Below are 9,426 nucleotides of genomic sequence, written 5' to 3' on the forward strand. Positions count from 1 at the left end.
TCGCCTGTTGTCCGAGACCACTTGCATGGTTAGCAAGCGTTGTGGTCTAATGGCCCTACCGGGCAAACACTTTGGGTTCGCGAGGACTTAGAGTGCTGGTAGTGGTTGGCGGACCCAACACTCTGGGTACCTCCGGGTACTTGGGGTTGGTTGAGGACTTGGTGAACAAACACTTGTTGTACACTCTCCGGATGTACTTCGGGTGTCACCTGTTGTCCGAGACCACTTGCATGGTTAGCAAGCGTTGTGGTCTAATGGCCCTACCGGGCAAATACTTTGGGTTCGCGAGGACTTAGAGTGCTGGTAGTGGTTGGCGGACCCAACACTCTGGGTACCTCCGGGTACTTGGGGTTGGTTGAGAACTTGGTGAAGATACCCCTGTCACCTTGTTCGAGGCCACTTGCATGGTCGCAAGCGTTGTGATACAATGGCCCCACCGGGCAAACACTTTGGGTTCGCAAGGACTTGGAGTGCCGGGACGGGTTGGCGGATCCAACACTCTGGGTACCTCCGGGTACTTGGGGTTGGTTGAGGACTTGGTGAGCAAACACTTGATATACGTTCTTCGGATGTACTTCGGGTGTCACCTGTTGTCCGAGGCCACTTGCATGGTCAACGGTTGAGGTGGTGATGGCGGGTCGGTGCTGTAGGGTGCCGGCCTGTTGGCTGCCTTGGCCGGGTTGGTTGGTTAACACTTGATTGGGCTTGCACCCGAGGGTAATGGCACTTGAAGGTGGGTACTGGCCGGCTGACCTGGTGTGATGGTTGGTTGGTGAACACTTGGCGGTACTTGCACTTGGCTGTGCTTGGACTTGAAGGTGGGATCCGGCTGGCCTGGGCCATTGGTGGTTGGTTGGTTGGTTAGCCCTTAGCTGGGCTGGCTGGCTGGCTGGCCATCGGTGGTGTGGTGTGTTGGGCGGTTGGTGAACACTTGGCGGTACTTGCACTTGGCTGTGCTTGGACTTGAAGGTGGGATCCGGCTGGCCTAGGCCATTGGTGGTTGGTTGGTGGGTTAGCCCTTAGCTGGGCTGGCTGGCTGGCTGGCCATCGGTGGTGTGGTGTGGTGTGGTGTGTGGAGTCGAGCATCGCGCGCCGTTGCCTTCTTCGGAGTGTTGTGGGTACGCAAGTGCTTGCAGTGCAAAGAGGTTGGTGATGGAGTGACATTGCCTTCACCATGGAGTTGCGGGTACTTAGGTACTTGCAAGGAGATGGTGGTATGGTGGTGTTGCGTGTGTGGTGTTCGATTAGAAAGATATATTTTCTAAGTCCGGATTAGTGCTGTCAGTGAGGCCGCCACTAACAGGTCCTCCACGGCCTCCGTGGTTCTTGACTTGGCGCTATTCCGGACTTGGGGCGATCACGATGTCCCCGTGCGGGACTTAGAAGATGGAAGAACACAAGTACCCTTATCCCATGACTTGTGAGCGATTGGCATACGTTACCACATGAAGAGAAAAATTGGCTAAGTCCAGGATCCATATTATATGAAGAGAAAATCGGCTAAGTCCCGGATCCATATTACATGAAGAGAAAAATCGGCTAAGTCCAGGATCCATATTATATGAAGAGAAAAATCGGCTAAGTCCAGGATCCATATATATTAACCTAATAATCGGCTAAGTCCAGGATCCATATTATATGAAGAGAAAAATCGGCTAAGTCCAGGATCCATATTACATGAAGAGAAAAATCGGCTAAGTCCCGGATCCATATATATTAACCTAATAATCGGCTAAGTCCAGGATCCATATGATATGAAGAGAAAAATCGGCTAAGTCCAGGATCCATATATAATAACCTAATAATCGGCTAAGTCCAGGATCCATATAATATGAAGAGAAAAATCGGCTAAGTCCGAGATTGGGTCTGTCGGAAATACACTTTCAAGTTACCACACAAGCAAGCAAGATGGCCTAATGATGGATCCATATAATATGAAGAGAAAAATCGGCTAAGTCCAAGATTGGGTCTGTCAGAAATACACTATCAAGTTACCACACAAGCAAGCAAGATGGCCTAGTGATGGATCCATATTATATGAAGAGAAAAATCGGCTAAGTCCGAGATTGGGTCGGTCGGAAATACACTATCAAGTTACCACACAAGCAAGCAAGATGGCCTAGTAATGGATCCATATCATATGAAGAGAAAAATCGGCTAAGTCCCAGATTGGGTCTGTCAGAAATACACTTCCAAGTTACCACACAAGCAAGCAAGATGGCCTTTTGATGGATCCATATGATATGAAGAGAAAAATCGGCTAAGTCCCAGATTGGGTCTGTCAGAAATACACTATCAAGTTACCACACAAGCAAGCAAGATGGCCTAGTGATGGATCCATATAATATGAAGAGAAAAATCGGCTAAGTCCAAGATTGGGTCTGTCAGAAATACACTATCAAGTTACCACACAAGCAAGCAAGATGGCCTAGTGATGGATCCATATTATATGAAGAGAAAAATCGGCTAAGTCCGAGATTGGGTCGGTCGGAAATACACTATCAAGTTACCACACAAGCAAGCAAGATGGCCTAGTAATGGATCCATATCATATGAAGAGAAAAATCGGCTAAGTCCCAGATTGGGTCTGTCAGAAATACACTTCCAAGTTACCACACAAGCAAGCAAGATGGCCTATTGAAGGATCCATATAATATGAAGAGAAAAATCGGCTAAGTCCGAGATTGGGTCTGTCAGAAATACACTTCCAAGTTACCACACAAGCAAGCAAGATGGCCTAGTGATGGATCCATATAATATGAAGAGAAAAATCGGCTAAGTCCGAGATTGGGTCTGTCAGAAATACACTTCCAAGTTACCACACAAGCAAGCAAGATGGCCTAGTGAAGGATCCATATGACATGAAGAGAAAAATTGGCTAAGTCCGAGATTGGGTCTGTCGGAAATACACTATCAAGTTACCACATGAGCAAGCAAGTTACCACATGGAGAGAAAGCCGGCAAAGTCCGGGAATGTTACCACATGAACTGGAAATTGGGCAAAAACCTACCTTCACAGGCAACGTGAATAACTAAGGCTGTAGACATCGGATCGACAAGCCAAAGACTGATATGGAAAGGAAATGAGTAGTACTAGCTTTCCTGAGAGTTGCAGAGCTTAGACTGCATATGAACGAAAGTTATTAAGCGTCAAAGTCAGAGAAGTTACCCAAAGGAACACAAGTTCCAACTTAGAGCATGTATACCGCCTAGACGGTAAGAGGTACGGCCAGGCTGAGGAATAAGGAAATGTTGGCCAACATGTTCCCTAACTATCCCCCGAAGACCGCAAAGCAATCCAACATCAACCAAGAAAGTTATAGCCCGATCAAGGAAACACCTACTTTGCACCGATATTGCACCAAATACATGTACCAAGCACCTTCGGTTGCATACCTGCAGGGGCTTACCATAGTAGGCCATGGAAGACCGATATACCGAACATAATCACTTTCTATCTCCTCGGGTGTTTGAGATAGCGCTTTGCGGTAAAAGAACGAAAGTTAGACCATGTCTTGGTGCATCTTTTTGCTCAAGAACACAAGACCCTATCTACCAAGGCAAGAAAGTTGTGTGGGGACAAAATGTCCAAAAGTGCCCAAAGTGGCACACTTGAACCATATATTCGAGAAAAACACGAGTGTGGGCCCGAGCTAGCAAGTTGAAATGTTCTGACCGTCAGTAGCCCTAGTTGAGGTGCACTTATCATTATATGAGGCCAACGTGCCAGCTAGTCTCTAAAGGGGCGATATGGGTGTTCCAAGGTTTGTACCCAATTGAGGAAAAAACAGGGTAAGGTACGGTGTACCGCGAATAACTCGGGCTATAGATGTCCGATCGATGAGTTTGGCATATGTATGGAAAGGTCTCGACGAGACCTAACTACCCTGAAAGTATGAAGGCAAAGACTTGAATGACCGGGAAGTAATTAAGTGCACAAGTGGTAAAGTTGCACCAAAGTCCATGTTACCCGAAGTGGTACATGAACACCCAATATTCGACCAAAACACAAGTTTAGAGACGAGCTAGCGAGCTAAATTGTTCAGACCGTCAGTAGCCCGCATCAAGACACGCATTTCATTATACGGGGCCTAGCCGCTAGCTCGACTCGAAGTCGGTCATATGGTTGGTTGATGGTTTGGACCGACCACGTGGTGTACCAAGGTGATGTACCTTTCATGAATTAAAACTCTGGCTGTATGGCACTGAGCGACAAGCTAAGGTGTGATTTGGAATAGTCTTGAGTGGGACTATTTAGGAAAAATGCGAACAAAAAATCACAAAGTCCTTGGGCGAAGCTATTAGCGAAACATAGAGCAAATTGGTACCAAAAACTATGGAAATGGGACTTGAGTCAAAAATAACCGCAAGTTGGAGAAGAGATAGCAAGCTTGCGTAGAACAATTATATTTGGTGCATGGTATCACCAACAAAAAAGTATATGGGGCCAAGGTGCTGGCTGGCCTCCAAAGTGGAGATATGGGCGATCCAAAGTTTGTACCCAAGTACGAACAAGTATGGAAAAAACAGGGTAAGGTACCAAGTACCATTAATAACTTCGGCTGTAGATGGCCGAGCGAGGCAAACGGCTCACCGTTGGAAAGGTCTTGGGGAGACCTATCTACCCTGAAAGTTTCATGAGGCTGAGTTGAAAGACCACGGAGATATTAGGTGATGATGGTCCAATTCGGGGACCAAGTCGCAGGAAATGGCGCTTGACCAAAATCACCCTTGGAAGGTGAATACCGGCTTACCGGTAAGAGATAGCGACTTGGCGTAGAATATTCATAAGTTGGGCGTGTAGAGACGCAACTTTTATTATATGGGGCCAACCCGGTCAGGGTGCTCCAAGTCGGTCGTTTGGTTGGTTTATGGTTTGGGCCGACCACGTGGTGTGCCAAGTTGAGGTACCTTTCATGAATTATAACTTGGTCAGTTTGCCACCGAGCGACAAGCTGCGGTGTGTTTTGGAATGGTCTTGAGTGGGACTATCAAGGAAAAATACCAATCGAAAATCAGCTTGTCCATGGCCGAAGCTATTAGTGAAACATATAGCAAAATGGGTCCAAAAACGAATGAAATGGGAATTGGACCAAGAATAACGGCAAGTTGGAGAAGAGATAGCAAGTTGGCGTAGAACAATTATATTTGGTGCATGGCATGACCAACAAAAAAGTATATGGGGCCAAGGTGCTAGCTGGCCTCCAAAGTGGAGATATGGGCGATCCAAAGTTTGTACCCAAGTACGAACAAGTATGGAAAAAACAGGGTAAGGTACCAAGTACCATTAATAACTTCGGCTGTAGATGGCCGAGCGAGGCAAACGGCTCACCGTTGGAAAGGTCTCGGGGAGACCTATCTACCCTGAAAGTTTCATGAGGCTGAGTTGAAAGACCACGGAGATATTAGGTGATGATGGTCGTATTCGGGGACCAAGTCGCAGGAAATGGCACTTGACCAAAATCCCCCTTGGAAGGTGAATACCGGCTTACCGGTAAGAGATAGCGACTTGGCGTAGAATATTCATAAGTTGGGCGTGTAGAGACGCAACTTTCATTATATGGGGCCAACCCGGTCAGGGTGCTCCAAGTCGGTCGTTTGGTCGGTTTATGGTTTGGGCCGACCACGTGGTGTACCAAGTTGAGGTACCTTTCATGAATTATAACTCGGTCAGTTTGCCACCGAGCGACAAGCTGCGGTGTGTTTTGGAATGGTCTTGAGTGGGACTATCAAGGAAAAATACAAATAGAAAATCAGCTTGTCCATGGCCGAAGCTATTAGTGAAACATATAGCAAAATGGGTCCAAAAACGAATGAAATGGGACTTGGACCAAGAATAACGGCAAGTTGGAGAAGAGATAGCAAGTTGGCGTAGAACAATTATATTTGGTGCATGGTATGACCAACAAAAAAGTATATGAGGCCAAGGTGCTAGCTGGCCTCCAAAGTGGAGATATGGGCGATCCAAAGTTTGTACCCAAGTATGGCAAAAACTGGTAGAGGTACCTTTCATGAATTACTGCTCAGGCTGTATGGCACTTAGCGGGACGCTTGGCTCTGGTATGGAATAGTCTTGAGTGGGACTATCAAGGAAAAATACGAACAAAAAATCACCATGTCCACGGACGAAGGTATTAGCGAAACTTAGAGCGAAATTGCGACCAAGTCGCTGGAAATGGCCCTTGGACCAAGTATACCGTCAAGGCGGTACGAGATAGCGAGTTGACGTGGAATATTTATAAGTTTGCCTCCACGAGACGAAAGTTTAGTTATATGGGGCCAACCCGCTCAGGGTTGTCCAAGTCGGTCATATGGCTGATCGAAATTTTCGACCAAGTACTGAGAAAACAGGGTAAGGTACCGTGTACCTCGAATAACTTTGGCTGTAGATGTCCGAGCGAGGCAAACGGCATAGCGTTGGAAAGGTCTTGAGGTGTTCTAGGCACCCTGAAAGTTTGAAAAGGCTATCTGGAAAACTCGTGGAGATATTAGAGAAACATTGGGCCCAAAAGATACCAAGTCGCAGGAAATGGGCCCTCCAAGAACACCCTAAAATCCCAATTACGGCTAAGTTGCAGGCCAGCTAGCGAAGTGAAATGTTCTAGGCATAACTAGAACACGTTAATGCGCAACTTTTTGAATCAGAACTTTTTTCGATATCTGGCCCCCAAAGGGGGGATATGGGCGATCAAAGGATTTTTCCAAGTTTCGGTACTTTTTACGGTATCGCTCATAGCTCCGGCTGTAAGCAAGCAAATGACAATCTAAGACATGATTTGGAAAGGTATTGAGTAGTACTAACTTACGTTAGAACACAGCGAAGCGCTATCGGTTCATGGCAAGGCCGATATAAGCAGTCAAAGATGAAAAATGTTGACAAAATGAACAAAAATTACCTTGGTACGCGAATAGCGGCCAGGGATGAAGAGGTACGAAGGTGGTGTAGAACAATTATAATTAGGGCTTGGTACGCTCTAAAAGTTTGCCGAAGACCGCAAAGCGCTCAGACCCATAGAAAGTGGCCATTTGGGCCGAACAGTGCGTGCAAAGAGGTGAAAATGCAAAAATTGCACTTTGGGTGGTGATTTGCGGGGGGAAGGAGGGGTCGGAGGGCAAAATGTCCCTTGACCAAAAAGTCTTATCTCGTCGAGATCTACAACATTGCCGAAGACCGCAAAGCGCTAGCTCGCAGTCGAAAAATCGAGAATTTGAAAATTTTCTAAGTCTTGGGCTCCCTAAGGAAAAGTTTCAAAAATCACGTTTGTCCCCAATTTTGAAGGGGAAGGAGTCGGTTCCGGGGCATGGTGTCTTCGGCAAAAAGTCTTATCTTTTTGCGTACTTTCGACTAGTTCAATAAAAATTTTTGACCCAAAATTTGTTCGGCGGACCCCTAGGTCGAAAAACCCGAAAAAAGTCGAAAAAAGTCGAAAATGTCGAAAAATGAGAAAACCTCATATTCGGACTCTACACGAGCCCCAGATATTGAAAAGTGAAATCCGCGGTCGATTTGGAACAAAAAATTGACCTAGGCAAAGTTGTATGGAGGTAGGGACCCCTGAGAAAAAAGTTTGGTCCCGAGGCTCCTTGGACCACCAAGTCCCTAGGTCGGACCAAAATCGGAAAAAATCCGACCAAAGTCGAAAGTGTCGAAAATTTTAAAAAACCCCTTTTGGGGCCCTATGGCCTCCCTAGATAATGAAAAGTGAGGTCCGCGGCCGATCCGGAAGAAAAACTTGACCTAGGCAAACTTGTATGACGGTGGGGACCCAAAAAAATTTCGATGAGTGTAGTTTAGACAGGCCGGAAAATGTATCGGTGGTCCGTATCAAGGGACGTCTTTTAGTTCCATGGGGTGGTGGTCGTCGAACAAAGTCGCCTAGGTCGACCACCAGAAAGACCAGTCGTGTTGTAATGGATGTTTTGACCACTTTACTAGGGAAACCTAGTAGGTCGAAGCAAATTTGGGGTTCGAGATGAGTTGGTGAAAGTTGGTCCAACCTAGGTGTGCTTGGTGGAGGTTGACCATGAAAGTAGAGCATGATGGGAATGACCATAACTTTGGTTCTAGATGTCGGATCGGTACACTTTCGGCAGTTTTGGAAAGGTGAAGGCCTGCTCTAGCTATGTTTCCTACCAAGCTGAGCGCCTACTAGTGACCCGGAGGAGGTATTAAGGGTCAAAGGCAAAAAGGGGTACCCTAAAGTGCGTGTGACCAAGAAAATGGGAAAAACGGTATCGCCTATAGCTCAGGCTGTATGGCTCGGATCGGAAAGCTTGGATATGCGTTGGAAAGGTCTTGACGAGCGCTAGCTATGTGTCCTACCAAGCGAAGCGCTAGGTGTTGAGCAAGTCGGTCATATTAGAGGGCAAAGGTGAAAAATGGTGGTTTAGAGGCGAAAATTCACCTTATGATCGAAAATAGCGGGCGAACGATAAGAGCTACGAACACGGCGTAGAACAATCATAAGTACGTTACCACAAGACCTAACTTTGGCCAATATAGAGCGAGAAGATCGGAGGTACCCATCAGGGTGATATGGCTGGTTCAAAGTTGGACCAAAACGAGACTTGAGAAATGGGTTGAAACACGGTATCGCGAATAACTCAGGCTGTATGGAACGGATCGACAAGCTAAGATCAGTGTTGGAAAGGTCGAACCGAGCGCTAACTATAATCCCAAACAACCGAAGCGCTAAGTGTTGAGCAAAACTGAGTTATTAAGCGACAAAGTGAAAAAATAATACCAAAATGGCCAAAAATCACACAAGACCAAGAATACCGAGCAGGCGGTAAGAGATAGCGGGTTGACGTAGAATACTTATAAGTTTGCCTCTACGAGACCTAAAAGTCGTCCATAGACAGCGAGAAGATCGGACCACTCTGGAAGGGTGATACGAGTGGTCAAAAATTGGCAAAAATGAAACATGGCTAAAATGGATTTGACTTGTGCACCATGTAGCTCCGGCTGTATGGCATGGATTGTAGAGCTAGGATATGTTTTGGAAAGGTAACACCCAGCGCTAGATACGACTAGAAGAAAGCAAAGCGCTAACTAGCATGATTTGGAAGTTATTAAGCGTCAAAGTCGAAAAATGTTACCAAAATTGAAACTCGAGTACATTGGGCCAAAAAGTACAAGTTGTGAAATTTGGACTTACGAGTAAAATACCGAGCAGGCGGTAAGAGATAGAGACTTGGTGTAGAACAATTATAAGTTGGGCATGTTATAACCTATATTTGGCCCGAACATAGTCTCGAGATCGGTGGTACCTAAAAGGGTGGTACAGGTGTTAGATGGTTTTCCCAGAGCATAAGCTCCACATGATATGGAAAACGGGAAACATCATAACTTCGGCTGTATGGCATGGAATGGAACGAACAAGGTATCGATGGAAAGAGAAAAGGTAGCGCTAACTATAATTCCTT

This window comes from Anopheles coustani (assembly GCF_943734705.1).
Source record: "Anopheles coustani chromosome X unlocalized genomic scaffold, idAnoCousDA_361_x.2 X_unloc_42, whole genome shotgun sequence".
NCBI classification, from domain to species: domain Eukaryota; kingdom Metazoa; phylum Arthropoda; class Insecta; order Diptera; family Culicidae; genus Anopheles; species Anopheles coustani.